The sequence below is a fragment of the Erpetoichthys calabaricus genome, chromosome 3, assembly GCF_900747795.2.
Source record: "Erpetoichthys calabaricus chromosome 3, fErpCal1.3, whole genome shotgun sequence".
Lineage (NCBI taxonomy): Eukaryota > Metazoa > Chordata > Cladistia > Polypteriformes > Polypteridae > Erpetoichthys > Erpetoichthys calabaricus.
The window spans coordinates 225,985,145-226,006,952 of record NC_041396.2 but is presented as its reverse complement, the minus strand read 5'-3'; the positions used below and the strand labels follow the sequence as shown (position 1 = coordinate 226,006,952).

The 21,808-nt window shown below is 38.7% G+C and overlaps 1 protein-coding gene across 2 annotated transcripts in view; it reads left to right on the top strand.

Annotated features, from left to right (window-relative positions):
* Nucleotides 1-21,808, top strand: part of me1 (malic enzyme 1, NADP(+)-dependent, cytosolic) — a 658,106-nt gene that overhangs the window by 67,411 nt on the left and 568,887 nt on the right. Inside the window, exon 1 of one of the 2 annotated variants that reach the window (XM_028797857.2) lies at nt 6,162-6,297. The exons of the other annotated variant lie outside the window; for it this stretch is intronic. The gene's annotated coding sequence lies outside the window, so the exon portion shown is untranslated. Of the gene's footprint in view, nt 1-6,161; nt 6,298-21,808 lie in introns of those variants that run through there. 2 annotated transcript variants of the gene reach the window in all.

Here is a 21,808-nt window from a genome sequence, read left to right as displayed (position 1 = left end):
AGGGTGTAGAGCTTTGCACAAGATCCATATCAATATTTTAGAATTGCAAAGGAAAACAGCTTGACTGGTTTTTTCCTTCCTTACCACCCAGATGTAAGGGTGGCAAGCAGTTAGAAACTGGAAAAAGGTTTGCTTGTCATTTTTGGAAAAGCTCACTTCCATGACCTTACTTTCATTGGCTAATGGACTTGTTTTTTCAGTATTTTATATTATCAATATGCACACAGCTTACTTTCAGGGTTAGTTTCTTGCTCTGTGTTTAATGTTTAATTTCATTCCTAAACTGCAGTATTAATCTTTTAGCTAAAGGAATGAATGTGGTGGGTAGGCAGGTCTTTAGTGTAAATGCTCATGCCCATCTGAGCGTGCTCCAATTTTGTTCTGAAGAGCTTATTCCACACATAGTTTATTTAACAATATTTATGGTAAAAACATGTGTTAAGTAAATTGTAATTAAGGTTTTTGCATGGACTTTTTGATAATGTTTATTGTTGTTGTGCAGCATTGGACACCATAGACCCTTGTTATATCAGTAACCTTTTTATCTATGTTGTGCATGGTAACATGAGATTAAACATTTTTCATGGCCATCACTTTAAACTATATGGGGGTAAGTAACATATAAAAAAATATAATTTAAAAATAATTATAATTTCCTAGAGATTGAAAATTTCAATCTGGTTTCTGAACTTCTCACAGTACAGAGACAGCCCTGGTCAGAGTCACCAATGACCTCCTGATGGCTGCTGACCAGGGCTCTCCATCACTCCTTATCCTCCTGGACCTCACAGCTGCATTTGATACGGTAGATCATAATATTCTCCTTCATCATCTTCACTATACAGTTGGACTTTTTGGCATTGCTTTGGAGTTGTTTGAGTCCTAACTTACAGATAGGGCTAAGAATGTGGCCCTGGGGGACGCTAAATCTCATACCCACACTGTCACCTGTGGGGTCCCACAAGGACCAGTCCTTGGGCCGACCCTCTTTAATATCTATATTTTACCCTTGGGTCACATCTTCTGCAAGCATGGAGTTTCATTCCATTGCTATGCCGATGATATGCAGCTCTATGTGAGACTGGATTCGACTTCTCTTACACCTCCATCAGCTCTTTCCTCTTGCTTGGATGAGATTGAGGCCTGGATGTCCAAGAATTTCCTCAAGCCGAATAGTACCAAAACTGAAGCTCTTTTGATTGAGACCCCCCATTAACTTCGTTCCTTTGTAAATTGTATTTCCTTTTCTGACTGTACCATTACCCTCTCCCCTTCTGTTACAAATCTGGGTGTCAAGTTAGACTCCCATCTGTCATTTGATACACATGTCCATCACCTTTGTAAAATTGCATTCCTTCATCTCCGAAACACAGCCAAACTCCGTCCCTACCTCTCCCTCTGTGATGCTGAAATGCTGGTTCATGCCTTTGTCTCATCCAGACTGGATTATTGTAATGCACTCCTCATCGGGATACCCAACAAGAGCCTTCAAAAGCTACAACAAATTCAAAATAGGGCTGCAAGGACCCTGATGAGGGTGCAGAAATATGAACACATTTCACCAATCCTTCGGTCACTTCATTGGCTCCCTATCCATCTCCGTATCGAATACAAGCTCTGTTTGTTTACTCACCAGTGTATCCGTGGAAATGCTCCACAATATCTTAAGGAACTCCTTATACTACAATCCAATGCAAGAAACCTCCATTTTGCAAATACCTACTGCCTTCAACACCCCACCCCCCCACCCCCGCGACCAAACTTCATACAATGGGTGACCGAGCCTTTGCCACCGCTGCTTCACAGCTCTGGAATGCCCTACCAGAGAGCCTAAGAACAAAGCAGACTGTGGGCTGTTTTAAAAAACAGTTAAAGACTTTTCTATTTAGGAAAGCTTATTAACAAGAATGCTATAATTATTGTTGTTTTATCTCTGTTTTTATCTTGCTTTACCTTTGTTTAAACTTTTCATGTTACACTTTGACATTTACTGCTAATGTAAAGTGCCCTATAAATAAAATGCATTATTATTATTATTATTATAATTTTTGTGTGCAGTATCCCTTTTTGGCTTAAAGAAGGCTAGTGCCCAATTCTAGGGGCCTTAACATCAAAAACCCAGATCTGGGAACAGTCAATGAAGCCTTATCTGATGATCTTTGGGTCTCTAAATGGTTTAACATCTCTGAAATGCTTTAAAATCTCTTAAAATTGGAGGCCAAATACAGTCAAAAATCTATGTTTTATCAGCATTTAGCTGTAAGAAATGATAAGACATCAATTTCTTTATGTCAGCAATATAGTTATGCAATACAGAAAGTCTACTGAAATCATTAGATTTGACAGAAAGATATACTGGGTATCATCAGAATGAGAATGGAAATACTGTATATATTATCTCGGAGAATGAGATGACCGAGTGGCAACACATACTGTGCAATGAAAACAAAATTGGCTCCAAAATAAAATTCTGAGGCATGTTGTAGTTGCTGATGGTGATACATGGTTATCGGTGACAATCTAAAATTTTCGATTTGACAAATATGAAATGAACCGTTGTGATTCAGATATACAAACCCAATGTGGTTGAGGTTCATTGATGACTCTAGATTGGGCCAGTGTGATTAAATGTAGTAGTGTGCATAAATGTACCATATGGCTGAATTACGTCCTCTCCAGGGGCATCATGCATAATGCAGTGCTTAGAATTTACACTAAAACATGGCAAATGGACAAAAGTTGAAATGTGTGTATGAGCAAAAAAATTCAGATGCACAAAACCGTGCATGAGTCAACTTCCATGTTGTTTCAATACATAAATCCTGGTCAATGTGAAAAATAACGCTCTTGCACATTTCCGCCACCCCTCCCAGACTCCTACCAGAATTGCGCCCTTTGAATGTGCAAATCAATATAAATATCAATTATAAATATTATAATTGTTGGTTTAAGCAGTTGTATAGCCAACAAAAGGAAGCTGATCGAAAGTTCAAGACAGAAAGCCGCACGGTGCCCAAAATAATAAAGAAGTGGCCAGATATCAATGTCGCCATGAAAAGGCGAGTTGTAGCCCACCATCTGAATGTCATATGGAAGCTTATTAGGGTACAGAGAAAAGAAAAAAGGCATCATTATATTGATATAGGTTGATTACAATCACATGCCTTAAACTAAAAAGCGATATGCGGTTAATTTCAGTGTATTTGATAAAGCCGCGTCAGGGATGTGAATCAAATAAATAAAGGGAAACCACACAGAAACAGTAGCACTGCTTTGACGCTGGGTGGCGCCAGTCTGCAAAACCGAGCCGAAAACTTGCATACGCTATGGTTTGACCTGGAGTGAAAATGTGCGTGGCTTTATGCCAAGTTTAGTTTTTATACATCGTGATGTGAAAGTGGAAATGGGCATATGCAACATTTTTGTGCATACACACCGTTTATACATTAGGCCCCAGGTTTGGTTCCTAGTTTATGCAACCCTGTAATTTATAAAGTGAATTAAAAGTGGATATTGTCTGTACTAATAAACGTTAAGTAAAAAATACTGGACACTAAGTAGAAAGTCAGATCAAATCAATCAATCCCTAGAAAAATCTAAAGAGCAAATAAAGCACTGAGATTTGAGACTATGGACTTGCAGAAAGCGCCTGCTCTGGTAGATGGGTATGAGTTCTGATACACCCAAGATTGCTGTAGAATCCCCCACTTACAGTGCCAAGAATTTGGTAATGATGTAAAGATGAATTAAAATAATGTAAAATTGATTTAAAATTGATACAAATCACAAATCTGTATCAGCAGCAAAGCCTAAAAAAGCATAATGGCTTCATCACATTATGGACTTGAGTATTTTATGTCTACCAACAAGGTCAAGTGCAAGTTACTAATTACTTTTTAGTTGTTCAAATGCTTCATCCTCAGTTATACTCTTTCTTGCTATTATGTTCTCAAGAAAGGTATCTCAGCATAGGTAATTGGTTTGTGTTGCTTCATTTAGTTGCCTCTTGACTTAGCTCTATTGCATAATCAATCTTAATTTTTTGTTTTCTTAATACTCTTTTTGTCATGAGTGTACAGTTCACACAGCAGAAAGTGCTTAGCATTAAGTACTGATTGGTATTTTGAACTGGCTAACGTTATTGGCACTTTCAAAATCTAAAGTTTTGGTTTGTGAAACATTTTTGAGTGATTAATTCAGTTCAGATTTATTGTCACATACTGTATGCAGAGTATAATAAAATTCTTAATTGCATGCTTGGCCAGTTCATACCAGTTCTGCTTTGTGGATTATGTAAAGTATACCATTGTATAACACAATAGGGCAAACATTGCCCCAGATGGGCTATGAGCCAGTGTGGCTCTCATGGTTCCACAGTCCATATTTGAGACTATCAATGCGTCCAGACTGAGCAGGCACTGAAACAAGTGCAAAATGTTGAAAAGCAGTGTGTGTAAGTTGTGAGAAAGTAAAGAGGACAGTATCACAACTGGTTTTCCTGAGAACCTTGCCCAGTACATAAAATGTAGCTGTTTATATTTGGGAAGAAATCGTCAGACAGTTTGCAGGATTTTGAGATTTATTGCTGTTTGCTCATTTTGTGACTTGTGTTTGATTGATAAAAATTCTGTTAATTTTCCTTTTTACCTTCTATATTGTGGGAACTATGCAATCCAAGCATGTGTGACACCAGGTTTTGCTCAAATCCATATGGGCGCAAGCTGACCTCTGTTTTCTCTGCCGTAGGCAGACAGTATAAATGAAATGTGTTTTCAGCACTAAATATTTATATTTAGAACAGGATTTTTTTGGATTTGGTCTGTGTTCTTATCTGAAATCAGACAGATGTGGGATTAATTCTTAATGGGTAGCATTGCTGTCTTTCCCATGAACAGTTAATTACGCATCTTATTTAGCCACATCAAGCAAGCAAAGCAGCATCAGTTTAAGTAAAACTGTGTAATGGAAAAGGCATGTGTTCAATCTTGTATTTGTGTGTGCTTTGTGTTGTCATTCAACAGCATGTTTGCATGCGCTTGGGTGGGCTGCAGGCCTGCACTGTATAACTTTTCAGTGACTAAAGTAAGTTTAATGATAGGCTGGGCTTTGCTTGTTTAAGCAATTTTAAAGCTTTCTTATCACTTTGCATTGGAATATAATGTGGCCAAAACCTTTTTCACACATTGGAGCTTTCTGAAGCCATTTGGACTGTGTAAAGTGATGACTGCGAGTTGGAGTTACTTGGTTCTTTTCTCCTGTCTGCTAATTGTAAGCCTGTCGGAATTTATTAGGATTCTGATATGCAGAGACAAAGTGAGTAGACTCTGCCTTCAGATATACATCCAACATAAATACTGGAATTTCCTCAGAGCCCGTTTTCTGCTTAAATGTACTATCATGAAATTAAAAAAAAAAAATATTGTCTTGAAAAATGAAGGAAAAAACTCCTTTTAAGATACAGTTGTATTTTTTCTACATATTGTTTCCAAACATTTGTAATACTCTGCATATTCCGAAAAATGAAAAGCTCAGCAAAGCTATGACATGATTTTCTGGTTGGTGGTCTTGAGAACACATAGTTTTCACCAAGTGGACAGCTCACTTGCTAAGCTAATGTGTTATTATATCGAGTCATTCAAAATTGACTTTACAAACCCATCCCTCTGTTATCTCATTATAATGTGAGACTGGACAGAGCCAATCTTGGCAGCAGCTAAGATAAGGCAGGAATGAAGCCTAAATGGGGGAAAATTCATAGCAAAGTCCTCACTTAGCTATAAAGAAAAGATATTAGGCACCGCTTGATGTAAAGTTCAACTTAATTTGTTATAGTCTTATCCACAGTATTTGCATCCACAGTTACTTGATGCCTCTAGCCTAATTTTGCAGTAACAAACTCAAGTTTGCCAAGACTCTGAAATTCGAAAATCATGTGTGTCATATGTGTGAATCGTTTTCATATTTAAGCAGGCTGAACACTGACATAATAAGTAGGCCTTGGGCTTTAAACCACCAGATTTTCTGCTAAATCATTGTGTAGTATATTGTAGTCTGGACCTTTGGAGATTCCATAGTGATAAGGAATTATGGGTATTGGGGAGCTTAAAGGAAGTGACATAAAATATAAGACTGTGCAACGTGTAATCTAAAAAAGGGACCTGTTAAAGTTTATTACCTTGAACCTGTCTCCGTCTTCTTCCTTTTTATTGGTACAATATTATTGTCCATAGATATAACACTGGCGACGAGGATGCGACGGATTTAAAAGTGCACCGCTATGGCTACGCAACGTGTAAAGTAAGTTTTTTTTTCCGCTGGAGAGGAAAGAGAAAAGCTGCAAGTTTTTTTTTTTCTATTTCTGTGGTAACGTTTCTTAGTCATTCACTGAAGATAAGCACAAGGGATAAAATGGCAATGATAACGGGACATTTCGGGCCATTCGATGATTCAGTTGAGCAATGGGGCGATTATACAGAGCGATTTGAGTTTTTTGTGAAAGCGTTATCGGGGCAAAGACATTTAGTCTACTGAAAAGTTTGGTACGGCCAGGAAAACCCGGTGACAAGTCATTTGATGATATTGCAAAGATTCTGGACTCACATTTTTCGCCTAAGCCGTTATTAATAGCTGAAAGATTTAGATTTCACAAACGGAACCAGGAAGAAGGCGAGTCTGTTGCTCAATATGTAGCGGTACTCAAGAAACTTACAGACTATTGTGAATTTGGTGCTAATTTGGATGACGCCTTAAGGGACAGGCTAGTGTGCGGATTGAGAAGTGAGGGCCTTCAGAAGCGGTTACTCACTGAGGCCAACCTCACATTGCAGAAAGCGATTGAGATAGCCGTGTCTATGGAGCTGGCTGCTAAAGAAGCACAGCAGTTAGGGGCAGCTGCTAGAGTACACAGAGTGCAAGCAGACTCAAACAAACAAACAGGGGGCACCAAACAGTGTTACAGATGTGGAAAGATGGATCACCATCCAGCGAATTGCTGGGCAAAAGAACTCATATGCCGTAGCTGTAAAAAAAAAAAGGGCACGTGGAGCGTGCATGTAGAGCAAAGAGAAAGGAAGGCACAGACAAGGGGGAAACAGGGAAAGATAAAAAGGCATCTTGGTCTTATAAAAAGAAAAATTTGCACGTGGTACAGAAAGAAAATAAAACTGACAGTGAGACTGATTCTGAGGCTGAGCTACTAATTAAAACACTGAATAAAAAAAGAGGCTCAGCAGCATATACTATTACTGCCATGCTGGAAGGGCACCCTGTGAAGATGGAGGTGGATACTGGAGCAGCAGTCTCCCTAATATCAGAGAAACTGTTTAAGAAAAAATTAAATCACCTTCCACTGAAACAGCCTAGGATCATAATAAAGACATACACTGGGGAGAGTGTGCCTATGTTGGGTAAAACAAAGGTTCAGGTTGAACTAAATGGGCAAAGAACCAAATTGCCTGTATATATTGTAAAAGGTGATTATCCAGCTCTGATGGGCAGATCGTGGCTAGAAAAAATACAGTTGGATTGGACCAAAGTGAATGCTGTGTCTGTTGAACAGCTGTTACCCTCTATACCTGTTGAAGAAGCCGGTAGCACAGAAACGTCTGAGGAACCTAGTTTTAGTGAGTTGATCCAAAGCCAGCCAGGAATACCACCTGATTCTCCTGTTTCAATTCCTGCCGATGCTGTCGTGCCAAGGTTACCTGAGGTTGCCTTAGGGGATGAACATACCTCAGCTGTACGACGTAACCCTCTCAGAAGCAGGAAGCCTCCTGACCGTCTTAACTTATGAAAACTAACTATATGTATATGGAGATAAAGGCACAAAATAATACCTTATGTTAGCAGGATGTTGAGGTCATTTATCCTCTTTCCTTTGTTGGAATGTAATTGCATTGATAACAGTATGTGTTCTGTTTCATGTTTATTTTCCTGTTCTTAATAGCAGATGTTGTTTGTTATATGTTAGTCGAGTTTACAATTTTAAGCGGGAAGGAATATGTAGTATATTGTAGTCTGGACCTTTGGAGATTCCATAGTGATAAGGAATTATGGGTATTGGGGAGCTTAAAGGAAGTGACATAAAATATAAGACTGTGCAACGTGTAATCTAAAAAAGGGACCTGTTAAAGTTTATTACCTTGAACCTGTCTCCGTCTTCTTCCTTTTTATTGGTACAATATTATTGTCCATAGATATAACACATTGTTTCTCACTTACTATATAACCCTGAGAAAATCCCTTATACTGTCTCCAATTAGAAATATACATATACGTAACTGGAATGTATCCTGATCTTGTAAGCCAGTTTGGGAAAATGTGTCAACCAAATTTATAACAGCAATAATAAGCCATATTTTTTTGAAGTAAGCAAGCATCATGGATCTTGAACAAAAATGGGTTCTTCTAAATTCAGTTTATTTCTTATGATTCAATTAAGTTTGACAATTTCTGAAATATGAGCAAAAGATGTAGAAATGTAAAGGTGTTTGATAGAATGTGTGGTGATAATTTGCATGGATGTTTGGTTATGGCATGTCACATTGTGTGACTTATTTCTGAATGTATTCAGTGATATAGAAAATTGTATTTGAAAATGAACTGTGATTTATGAACTTGTCTTTTGATTTTGAAAGGCATGTTTAAGAAGAACCTGGTATGTCAGCAGGGAAGCTGAATTTATATGCAACTTGGTATAAGTTAATCTATGTAGGTCCTCTGTTCATAACTGCAGGGCATAATGCCTTGGCCAAAGAAGGCCAAAAATAATGTTTGGTTTTAAATTTACATTTACGTTTGTTTGATTAGCAGATGCATTTATCCAAAGCAACTTACAAAAGAAGTCAACACATGCTACAAAAGTAGATCACCACAAGTGAAGAGCTGTAAAGCTAGCATAGCAAAAAATGATCAATTTACCAATATGGCAGATGTCCACAGAGAAAAAAACGTTCATTAACAATCTGACAGATATTCATAGAATAGCAGGGTTTTCAATCACTTCTTATACAAATAAAGGTAGTTGACAGTTCAGATGGAGATGTCCAACTTGTTCCACCAACTAGGAGCTTTATATGAAAAGAGTCTGGACTAATATTTCATACCATGCAGAGGTGGCTCTGCCAGACGCTGTTCATTGGCTGTCCTGAGTGGGTGAGAAGGAGCATTGCACCTCACTAGGGTCCCCATATACAAAGATGCTGACACACTGGCTACTCTGTAGACAAGCATCAAGGATTTAAACTTATGTCAGAGCTGCTGCTATAGTGACCTGAAGAGAGGAGTGACATGAGCCCGTCGTAGCTGGTTGAATAAAAGACGGACCACTACATTTTAGCTTTTTAAAAAGTATGTTAAAAATATGTGTACTTTAGGGTAAGCATTTTTATCATGGCATGAGTATCGTGATGGTGATGTACTACCATAATCCATCCATCTTCAAATCCTCTAATCCTGAACAGGGTCACAAGGCAGCAAGCAAGCAATGGGCTAAAAGCAGGAACAACCTCTGGTCATGGCACCAGTCTATCGCAGGGTAAACACATTTACACACAAGCACGCACTAGGGCCAATTTAACATAGCCAAATCACCTAACACGCATGTCTTCGGAATGTAGGAGGAAACTGGAGAACTTGGAGGAAATCCAAGTGAACATTGGGGGTAACACGGTACATCTTGAAAAAGGTGGTCAGCAATAAGGCAGCAGTGTGACAGAGTGGTTTTCCTGGGTACCTCACAGCTCTAGAATCCCGGGTTTAGTCCTACACTGATCACTGCCTATGCACAGTTTGCGTATTCTATGTTTGTCAGCCTGAGGTTTCTCTGGAGTTGCCAGCCACATTGGAAAGACATGCATGTTAGGTTAACTGTCAGCTGTTTGAGTACTTCACCTGCTTGAGTAAGTGAGCACTTCATTGGAATGGCACCCTGACCATTGCTGCATCCTTTCTTGCACCTAAACCTACCAGATCAGCTCTAAGTCTCATCACATTGTACTTGAATAAGCAGGTTTGGGAAATAAATAGAAGGATTGTCAGATATTGCAATAGTTGAAAAAAAAATACAGCTGCATTTTTAAATACCTAGTATTGAATTATGGTTGGATTCTTTGTGCAATTCCTGATTAACAAATTCTTGTTAAAGAATGCAGATTTACACACTTGTACTACAAATAAGCATTCCCACATCCTGGTCTGATCAGCATTGTTCAGATGTATGTTAAGGTTGCAGAGCTGTATTATGTGAAACATTCCTGTTTGTTTCCACGTGTCGAGCAGAGACCTAGGCTCAGCTCATGACCCCTACTTTCTCATGGTGTTTGTCCTTGTCTGTAGACCCTTGCTGTGATGCCAGACAGCACTTGACATGAAACAGTCACATGATGGAAAAGCAGAGAAGGTAAAAATTCAGCTCAAGTAATTCTGCAGCATCATTCAACATTACCATTTGTGGCAGGCTTTCGTTGAGTTTGGTAATTTGAAATTTTGAATCTAGTGCATTGTGTGACCTATGACATCTTTTAGTACTGTTTTCATTTACTGTATATCTGACAGTGATTTCTTAGCCTTGTCATGTTTTAATCCCCCGCTTGTTTTTGATATAGTCTTTTGGATTGTGGACATTAACCAAATTATTAATATACAAGCTGAGTTGAAATCTAAGTAATCAACATAGACCTTAGTGTTAACATTGCAGAGCACAATTTTTTGCAATGTGTTTTGTAATGCATGTAGTAATAAAATGCATTGCATTTGTCATTCCAACAAATGGTGTACTGTATCACAAACATTTGTAGTAATAAAATGCATTAATGCAAGTTTGTGATGTGCATCTGTTGCAATCATAATGTTTCTACTCTATGGCATTTGGTATGTCATTCACAAAAGTAGTGTTAATGTTTGTGTTGTGCCAACTGTTGGAATGACAAATGCAATGTGTTCTATTACTACAAATTTTATGATTCACCATCTACTGGAATGATAAAGACATACAAACCAGACGGGCACACAGATACACAGACAGACAGACACTTATCATTTTATTAAGTTGAATTTTTTACCTGGCTTTTGTAAGACATAATTTTGGTTGCCCTCATCTATATCAGTTATTTGGCTGTTTGTCTGAAGTGCACAAGAGGGATCAGTCTGATCTATAAGATCATTCTTTTACCATGGAGAGTGATGTCTTGGTGTAGTACTCATTGCACTCATTGCATCCGGCGCCGCCGTGAGTGGCAGCCTTTTCAGCAGCTCCGTGTATGACTGTATATGTATGTGTACTTTTCTACTTTTATTTTTCTATTTTTATTTATTGATCACTCCTACCACTTTATTTTATGTGGATTCCTTCCCTGGACACACTTACTTTTACAACGTGGGCATGGATTTTAACACGCCGAGACTCGCCTATTCAAGTACTCAACTTCGGGCGCTGAGAACAAATGCCAGTGCCGGTGTGGTTCCATATTTACCCGACGAGGTAAGAAGGCGATATCGTGGCAGCAGAGCCGGCACTAAGCTAAAAAAGAAGCGGCTTGCGAGAAAGTGGCGTTTCAAGCCTTCGGTGCCTTCTGTGATTCTGGGGAATGTAAACTCAATCTCAAATAAGATCGACGAACTGGCTGCGCTGGTGAAAAATGTAAGGACCTACAGAGAATGCAGTTTGTTGTGTTTCTGCGAAACGTGGCTAAATAACACCATCCCAGATGCCAACGTGGAGCTACCCGGGTTTAGCACAGTTAGAGCGGACAGAGATGCAAGTACCTGTGGTAAGCACAAAGGAGGAGGACTCGCTCTCTATGTTAATACACGGTGGTGTCACTCTGGACATGTTAACGTCAAAATCTCCACTTGCTGCAGGGATATCGAACTGTTGGCCGTAAGTTTACGTCCCTACTATTTGCCCAGAGAGTTTGGACATGTCATTGTTGTGAATTTCCCATTGGGATTAATAAAGTATCTATCTATCTATCTATCTATCTATCTATCTATCTATCTATCTATCTATCTATCTATCTATCTATCTATCTATCTATCTATCTATCTATCTATCTATCTATCTATCTATCTATCTATCTATCTATCTATCTATCTATCTATCTATCTATCTATCTATCTATCTATCTATCTATCTATCTAGTACTGATGCCATGGTACAGCCACATTAAATTATAACATTGAGAGTTTTGAATACATTTTACAATTTGACCTTAACACAGTGGCAAGGCTGTATCATTTAAACAATGGGAGTGCTCCTACAGCATACCGCATATTGTGTTTAAACAACAAGACATTTTACTTGCTACACTAGCATGTTTCCCCCACACACCCCTTTACTCCTTTAACTTCACCCATTATGTAATTAGGCATCCAAACACAATGGCTGCAAAAGCTATAAAACAGTGTGAGGCCCTGGTTGCCCATGGAAACTACGTCATTTTGTCACTGCTGGTTTCATCTACTTTATTATCTTTCAATACAATCTACATTGTACTAGAAAACCTGTGTACCTCTGGTCCTCAAAGAAAGGTAGTTCACGCGCTTTTGTTCTTTCTTACAATCATGAAATTCCCAGATGTCATTCTGCACAAGCAGCTGCCAATGTTTGTCATGCCTACGTTTTGTATCCTGCAGTTGACATGCGTCTGATTGGCCTGTGCAATGAGCTTCACTCTCAGTAGATGTTGCCACTATTTCTTTTCGCATCAGCCATGGCTGCTGCTTGCCACGAGAAGGACGCGAGGCCCTATTTTATGGCTGTGGTACCCCGCATCTCTATCATGAAGTGCATATCATGTCATAAACACTCAATTAAGATCAACATCAAGGATCAAGGCTCAGTGGTTCGCAAGTTATTGTGTTACAGTTGGACAACCCTTAGCATTTTATATATATGGCTGTGTATATATTGCATTCATTCTCTATTTCTTGTCTGTTGTAAGTATTATTCTACTGTCAATTGTCTGTAAAAGTCACACAAGTAACAATTCTGTTGTTCTATGTATATGTGACAGTAAACTTGAACTTAAAACTAAACACAAGCCGAGTTCCGATTTACTGCAGTAAAAAGAGGACAATGGCAAGCCATATTAACATTTAAAATGCATTTTACTATATCTGAAAACATGTCTATTTTTTACTATTATTATATGTATGTTTAGTTGGGGCCAACTCTGAGAGACTTTATGGGCAAGTTGTCTCCATGCATTCTGTTCCCTGAGAGCTTCCTTCAGTTGTTTCATGAACATATCAGTGTCATGCTGGACAATGTCAAGCCTTTGTGTTCTCTGATGTTCTCTTCTCCTGGTCCCACTGACAATTCCCAACATCAGTGAATTTTTTGGGTGTCTATAAAGGTAAACCGAACTTTTAAGATATCTAAAATATGTTTTGAGATTATCTCATAATGTTAACTTGACATACCGTAAAGGACTGCATTGGATGTGGAGTTTTATAAACTTTTATAGCAGTTAAGGAACTGAATTTAAAACCATGGTTGTGATGTCACATATCACTGTTTTATTTTCTGTACCACTGCCAGATGAACTGTTTGTGTGAATTCAGGTGAAATTGTGGTTACCATACACGTGTGACTGTGGTTAAGGCATTTGACTTCACACCACAGAATTGGCTGTTTCATCCTAGCTGCAATTTTACGACACTGAGCAAGAAATGAAGAATGTGTCTTGTGGAAATCAGGATTTCTGGGACTCTCCCTGTCTCCATGGGGCTGTTGGTAACAGATTTAAAGTGCGCTATGCCAGGCTTAATCACATTGGCTTAATTAAATAAATGTGTTTTTTCCACCTCTAGAACAGTGATTCCCAGTCTTTTCTATGCCCTACACCCCTAGAAAATGTTTGATTTATTCTTGCCCCTGCTACAAAAGTAATATCACATTTAAAGATTGTGCTCAGACCCGGACACAAACAGATATGGATGCCAAATGTCCCAAACACACATGCTTTACTTATTTAGTACACAATGCATAGACAATACAGTGCTCAAATCACCGTCAATTCAGTCCTTTTCCACTATTTTCTTTCTCTTTCTCTTCTGCTGCCTCCACTCCTCCTGTCACAAGCTCCATCCTCTGCCTCACGACTCAGGCTCTCCAAATGGAGTGAGGCGGTCTCTTTTATACTTTACCTGGATGTGCTCCAGGTGCTTCCTGATGATCTTCCTGGTGTAGCGGAAGTGCTGCCGTCCAGGGCTCTATAATCGTCCGGGTGCCCACTAGTGGTGGCCATGGGCACCAATAGGGATGAGCTTCCAAGCTCTGATCCTGTGGCCCCCATGTAGACCAGGGCAGCTACCCTCTCATGGTCCAGGGGAGGTATTGTCCCTCTCCCGGTCCTGCCAGGCGTCCCAGCTGGGCAGGATCCCCAGCCGTCCATCACAAGATGAAAGAGTCAAATTTCTAATTTTTGAACCGCATACAGTACTGCGGGTGAACAATTTGAACTCAAAAAAATAAGCTTTTAACTTAGTGCGTAAAATATAAATATAAATAGAGCAATTTACTAAATCTAAATCTTAACAATCTTGTAAATGTGTCCTTTATGAAGCTTGACAATTAAGGTATCCCATGAAGCATCAGGGGTTGTAAGGAAATGACAATATTCGAAGGGTTTGAGGGATGGAGACCCCAGTGAAGCAATGGGTCGCTGTGGAGGATGTTTGAATGTTCAAGCATGCAAGTAGCAGGAAGTCAGGCACCTTTGGTTCAGGGCTAGGATAATACTTTTAGGATATAGGATGAAGCTGGACAAAAAATGTACCATTTCAGTGGGAATGGACAGTTACTGAGGTTATTTTTGTGGGAGTATGTGGGAGTGGGATGAAGCCTTCAAAGAGCAGTCATGACATCATACAGTTCTCCAGGGTTAAACTCTACATATTTTATTGTTAAAAGCATTAATTTTACTAAACAGTCAAAAACATAATGCTGATTTTTATTTTTCCATTTTTCTTTTGCTTTTACAGTATGATATTTCTCAATTTGATTAAATGTCAGCAGATTATAATTTTTTTCTGAGCATAGAAAAATTGCATAATTAAAAAATAACCTATTCTGACAAAGAAAATATTTACATAAATTATTATACATTATTTACATACATAAATAATTGCTTTTATGGAAATGTGCTGCAGCATATCCTGAGAAATTCAAATGTAATCATAAGGTGATCAATTAGATGATACCTCTAAAAATTATTAATGAACTCTTTGTAGTAGATTCTTTTTTAATTTTATTGATTTTATTGTCATCATTCCATATAAATAGTCAATTTTTGCAAAAAATAGGATTGAAAACAAATCAACCCCCACCCCTGGGAAAGAGAGCATGGCCAACGGAGTAAAACTTAAAGCTAGTAAAAATAAATAAATTGATGAGTTTAATAGGCAGATAAAGATAAACGGAAGGACTGGAGGAGGGATTACGCCTCCTCCAGACCATGAGAGGGCGACCACCCTGGTGGCTTTGGAGACCACGGGAACTGAGCTTGGAGGCTCAACCCTATAGGGGCCCGTGGTCACCGCGAGGGGGCACCCCGATGCCTGCAGAGCCCTGGTCCTCAGCACTTCCACCACACCCGGAAGTGCTGGGGGGAAGACAACCAGGGACACCCGGAGTGCTTCCGGGTGCGCAGCCAGTACTTCCGCCAAACTGGGGAGTGCCGGCGGAGGCTAATCGGGAAGCATCTGGAACACATCTGGGTGTGTATAAAAGGGGCCGCCTCCCTCCATTCGATGGCTTGAGTCGGGAGGAAGCAAGACGGAGCTCGGGAGGAGAGGAGTGGAGGCGGACCAGAGAAAGAGAGGCTTTGTGAGATGTGGACTTTGGGGGAGTTTTGGGTTTGTGTGTGCACTGTAAATATTGTATATAATGATTAAATGTGTGTTGGTTGGTGAACCATCGGTGTCTGCCTGTCTGTGTCTGGGCCAGTTTCCACAACCAACAATAAAATGACTATTGTCACCTCAAAATGGAGGCGTCTATGCTAGAAAACAATAAATAAATTAGTGGTGCAAACCTACAGTATGAAAACTATAAGAGTCAAATTTTACAAACATTTTAAATACAAAAAACAAAATATATGAATGAAACTGAGACATGTCAAAAACCCAAACATCACAACAGGAACATTATACAATCTTAGCTGTATTTCTTTGTGATTAATTCAACTAAATTTGAATGTGCCAAAAGGAATAATTGTGAAGACACACCAATGATAGCAGGTCTATGCAGCCTATGACAACATTTCCTGATAGGCTGCTATCCTTAGGATGCATTCTTCCACCTTGGAACTGTTCATGAAAAATGTACAGCCTGTGTTAAATGCATGAGAATGTATCCATTTCTCAAATGTGTATAATAACCAGCAAAATACAAATGCAAGTCAGAAAACAACAATGGATATGATGTTAGTCCATTGCAGGGCACGGTCACTCATACACTGAGAGCCCTCATACCAGACCAATCTGAAAACATTTAACTTAAGCTGCACATATCTGGGATGAGGGGCAAAAGTGGAGAAAATCCACAAAAAATCATTGGGAGAATTCCTCAGTGGCAACAGATTAAGTAATAATTTTACAATGCTCTAATATTAAATGACCTTAAGATATGATGAAAAATAATGAAGACACTGCTTTTAATATCCATCACTCTAAATCAAATAGAAAAAAAACAGTTTACTGTATGAGTCATGATTTGTTGCATCAACTTGCACTAATGACTCACCTCAATAGTCTGTCGTGGTCAGTGACTGGACATATTTTACAAACAAGCAAGTAAGGAATTAATGGCTGTGTATAAGGTAATATGTGGAGTTTTCACAATATAATCAATGCTGTAGGTAAACTTATGTATAAGCACTGTGGGAAAATTGTAAAAGTGGCAATTAACTCAACAAGTTGATAATGAACAAACAAAAAAGTGCTTCATTTTTAACCACTATCAACAACAGTTGTGGCAGAAGTAAGTATAATGCAATTTACAGACAAACCTTGTTCAAATGCTAATGCATTTTTGGTACATATCTTACTGAAATACAGCAGTTTAGCATTGATAAGTAAAACATCTGCTGCCTGTAGCTGCAGAAATCTTACGCATCTAGGGCAGGGTGATTGAAAGGAGAAATATATGAAAGATAATCCTTTTTTTATTGATAAGTTAATAACATAAAATCATTCCCAAATAATATAGAAACCAGTATGTGAAATATATGCAGGGGCACATATTATGGTTTAGCACTGTTGTTATTGCAGGACAGTTATTGACCTTCAACCAATCCGTGTTAAACTCCACATCTGACATTATAAACCAGTAAGTGCAAAGAGAAGAATGCAAAATTCCTGAATTAAAGAAGAACCCTCCTTTTTCAATTCATAAAAACACATGGAAAATCTTTCACATTTACACATAAAACATCTGTCATTGTTTAAATATCTAAAGTAAGCAGGTTTTTCGATCTATTATTTTCAGCATAAATCCCTCCTTTACAATGTCAGCAATTAAGTTTAAAGGAATAATCCACCCAAAAATATTGTTTGTAGTGATGACCAAGTAAAATGTTAATGTAATATTTTAAGGTAGAATGATCATAACACAATTATTGTTAGAATGGGCTTGAATACACACTCAGTCTGAACAATGGCAAACAATATCAGAATGTCCATGAAAAACATTTCAACCTCTTGTGTCTCATAATTCTTATGTCAAGTATCCAGTCATATGCTGTCAATGTCCCAAACTGAAGTATTTTGACTAAAAGTTTTTTAAATAAACCACTTCTGGAAAATGCTCTCATGGACAGATCTTCAAGTGTGTTCAGATGTAGTTGAGCTTTTCAATTGAAGATCCCTTTGTGTTCCCTGAACTTAGAAGCTCTGAAGCAACTGTAGGCCAGTAAGCTAAGTGTGCATCACAAGAAAATTTATGGAAGGAATTATTAAGGATAACATTGAGCAGAACATGGTAATTACAAAAGTTTTTCTGAACAGTCAGCATGGGTTCAGAAGAGAGAGGTCATGTTTTACTAACATTCTGAAATTCTATGAGGAAGCAAAAAAAGAGAAATGATCAAAGTGGAGCACATGATATTATTTATCTTGACTTTTAGAAAGCATTTCATAAGGTGCCACATGAGAGGTTGGACATCAGACTAAAAGAATTGGGAGTTCAGGGTGATGTTTGTAGATGGGTGCAGAATTGGCTCAGACACAGGAAGGTGAGGGTGATGATGTGAGGAATTGGCTGATGTTAAGAGTGGTGTTTCACAGGGGTCAGTGCTATGGCTGCTGCTCTTTTTAATTATAATTATAAATGATTTGGATAGGAATGTAAGTAACAAACTCTTTTGGTTTACAGATGATACCAAGATTGGTGGATTGGCAGATAATCTGGAATCCATTAAATGATTACAGAAGTACTTGGATAGCATACAGGCTTGGGCAGATTTGTGGCAGATGAAATTTAATGTCAGTAAATGTAAAGTATTACACATAGGAAGTAAAAATGTTAGGTTTGAATACACAATGGGAGGTCTGAAAATCGAGAATAAATCTTACGAGAAGGACTTACGAATCATAGTGAACTCCACACTATCAACTTCCAGACAATGTTCAGAAGCCATTAAGAAGGCAAACAGAATGTTAGGTTATATAGCACGATATGTGGAGTACAAGTCTAAGGAGGTCCTGCTCAAGCTTTATAACACACTGGTGAGGCCTCATTTGGAGTACTGTGTGCAGTTTTGGTCTCCAGGATACAAAAAGGACATTGTGCCGCATTAGAGAAAGTCCAGAGAAGAGCAACTAGGCTGATTCCATGGCTGCAGGGGATGAATTATAAGGAAAGATTAAAAGAGCTAAACCTTTTCAGTTTAAGTAAAGAAGATTAAGAGGAGACATGATTAAAGTGTTTAGGGTTATGAAGGGAATTAGTACAGTTGATCGAGACTGTTATTTTAAAATGAGTTCATCAAGAACACAGGGATGCAGTTGGAAACTTGTTAAGGGTAAATTTTGCACAAACATTAGGAAGTTCTTTTTACACAGAGAATCATAGACACTTGAAATAAGCTACCACGCAGTATGGTAGACAGTAAGACTTTAGGAACTTTCAAAACTCAACTTGATGTTTTTTTAGAAGAATTAAGTGGATAGGACTGGTAAGCTTTGTTGGGCTGAATGGCCTGTTCTTGTCTTTATTGTTCTAATGTTCTAATTCTTATGCATATTTCAATTCTCCTTCTTTTTTGCTTCCACTCTTCCATTCTTTCAGATAACCATTCTCCCATCTTTCCTAATCTTTATTTTTTATCTGTGCCAAAGAACAGACAATGTAGGCTTCACTTTGGGTTTAATTTCTGGGCCAGCTTGAAGTCACCTTGCTGTATCCTGGGTGCTAGATCCCACTTAAAGAAACAAGCATTCAAGGCTGCCCCTGTGTCATATGCCCTTGCCAACAGAGGGCAGGGTCCTAATTCATTCATCCTGCAGTTCCATATTGCAACCTCTACTATTAGAAGTAAAACACAAATCTAAAGGTAATATTCTTCATACTATCTGATATATCTAACAGTTTTTCTTTTGCCAGTTGTCCTGTATCTCTGCAACGTGGCCTGATCCTGATCTTGTAGTGAAGCATCTTCCACATCTTTGCTAAAAACTCAACCCTTGGTGCAGGATGAACCTCATTTTTTCTGTATATTCAGGAACAAGTTGTAGTTTATTCAGATGAGCTGCTCTCACCAACTATTGAAATGTATAATCTCTGATAGCTGTGCACTGCCACATGTTAGTCTCGTACAAAAACAGCAGAAAATTGTAATGGAAGAGAGGAAAGGAATCAGTCACTCTTCGGAAGCACACTCTTAATACAAATGTATGTTACATAAGACTGATGCTATGTTCAAAACATCCTCTACCAACAGCTTTGTTAGTTTATATAATTATATAGAACATCTGACAAATTCCTGATGAAGGATATTGAGTTTTAATCCTCTTTTTACACTCTTCCCTTTGCTTCTGTTCTTTTACAAGTATTCCTTGAGAGCCTTTTCATGATGTTGCCTCTAAAAAATGCGAGGATACCCAACCTGTAATTATCCGCCAAAGATTTGTAGGTCATCTTAAAAGCTGTGCTGACAGTTGTCTGCGCGGTATGTTGAACAAAAACAGTAATAGCAACATGCTCTAGGAATCTTGATTTGCCAGACTTGTTTTATAAGGAGTCGAGCTTGTATTATAGTGGAGTAACAAGGAAATTATTTTACATCAGGTAAAACAACAAAAGCTGTATGCATTTCAAATTTCTGACAGATGTGAAGTTGGCAAAATGCCATTACTAAGGGTTTTCAAAGCATCTGTTTGCCCACAATAAAGACACAAAATACTGTGTGACTTTCTAGCTGAAAATCAGGATTTCAATCTTCAAGATTGTTTACATACATATTTTATGTGTGTTTCTTGTAGAGAAAAAATGGGATTTGGTGACTTAATGTACAATGAGTATCACAAATCTTCAGCAACATATGTACTGGTTATTTATAAAGCCACTAACTACAGCACTTTATATTTTTATTGGCTTTAATAGCCTGGTTATTTTCCAAAAATAATGAACATATCATAAGTCAGACCTGGAAACCATTGTTCCTAACAGTATAATTAAAGATACATAATTTTTATTAATTTCAGATCAGACACTTTGTAGTTCACCCTGAACTTGGGTAGCATGAAACAGTCAATGTTGACTAGCTCTGGTGTTCATTGCTGGAGAAAGTAGAAATCCAAAAATAGCTACCTTGGATCCTTATTGGGATTTCAAGCAGAGCCCAGACATTTTTAGGGGCCTAAGATGGTGAGCACAGGGAACTTCAGATCACAGATCATTTAGTCATAAGATTTATGGCTCATATCTAGCGCTCTAGTGAGTTACACCCATGAGACATCCATTACAATACAATACAATACAATTTATTTTTGTATAGCCCAAAATCACACAAGAAGTGCCGCAATGGGCTTTAACAGGCCCTGCCTCTTGATAGTCCCCCAGCCTTGACTCTCTAAGAAGACAAGGAATAACTCCCAAAAAAACCCTTGTAGGGAAAAAATGGAAGAAACCATGGGAAAGGCAGTTCAAAAAGAGACCCCTTTCCAGGTAGGTTGGGCGTGCAGTGGGTGTCAAAAGAAAGGGGGTCAATGCAATACAATACACAGGACAGAACAAATCCTCAATACAGTATAAAAATAAAAAATGTACAAGTACGGACCAGAATTTAACAGTAGATGACATCACATAAGGCGGCACATAAGGTGGCGCAGTGGTAGCGCTGCTGCCTCGCAGTTAGGAGACCTGGGTTCGCTTCCTGGGTCCTCCCTGCGTGGAGTTTGCATGTTCTCCCCGTGTCTGCGTGGGTTTCCTCCGGGCGCTCCGGTTTCCTCCCACAGTCCAAAGACATGCAGGTTAGGTGGATTGGTGATTCTAAATTGGCCCTAGTGTGTGGGTGTGTTTGTGTGTGTCCTGCAGTGGGTTGGCACCCTGCCCGGGATTGGTTCCTGCCTTGTGCCCTGTGTTGGCTGGGATTGGCTCCAGCAGACCCCTGTGACCCTGTGTTCGGATTCAGCGGGTTGGAAAATGGATGGATGGATGACAGAATACTCTCTGTTAAGGCAAACAACGGTAGGTGGTATTATGTTTACGAAAGGAATAAAATTAATTTGGACTTTAGTTTAATTTAATTTAATTTAATACTTCATTTTAAGTGGCACAATGCTGCTGCCTCACAGAATTAGTGAA